The sequence below is a fragment of the Octodon degus genome, unplaced genomic scaffold, assembly GCF_000260255.1.
Source record: "Octodon degus isolate 3935 unplaced genomic scaffold, OctDeg1.0 scaffold00264, whole genome shotgun sequence".
Taxonomy (NCBI): domain Eukaryota; kingdom Metazoa; phylum Chordata; class Mammalia; order Rodentia; family Octodontidae; genus Octodon; species Octodon degus.
Genome location: NW_004524840.1, coordinates 1,712,790 through 1,713,050, shown reverse-complemented (window position 1 = coordinate 1,713,050; position 261 = coordinate 1,712,790).

Below are 261 nucleotides of genomic sequence, written 5' to 3'. Positions count from 1 at the left end.
TGACTCTCCTTAGGCACACTCTACATCATCGATCAATTTCTTCTTTTACCCCATAATCCCCTTGATCAGAAAATTTGGGACACTACCGAGTTACATAACATTACAGTACAAGTTCTCATATGTCCTGAGTCTTAATTGAACTTAGAAGACAAGAGCCAAAATGATGGCTTTCCTTGCAGCCCTTCTTTTTCCCTAATTTTGGTCTGCAAACTTAGGTTGTTAACCATCTGGAAGAAAAAGCTTGTTGCTATTATCAAACAA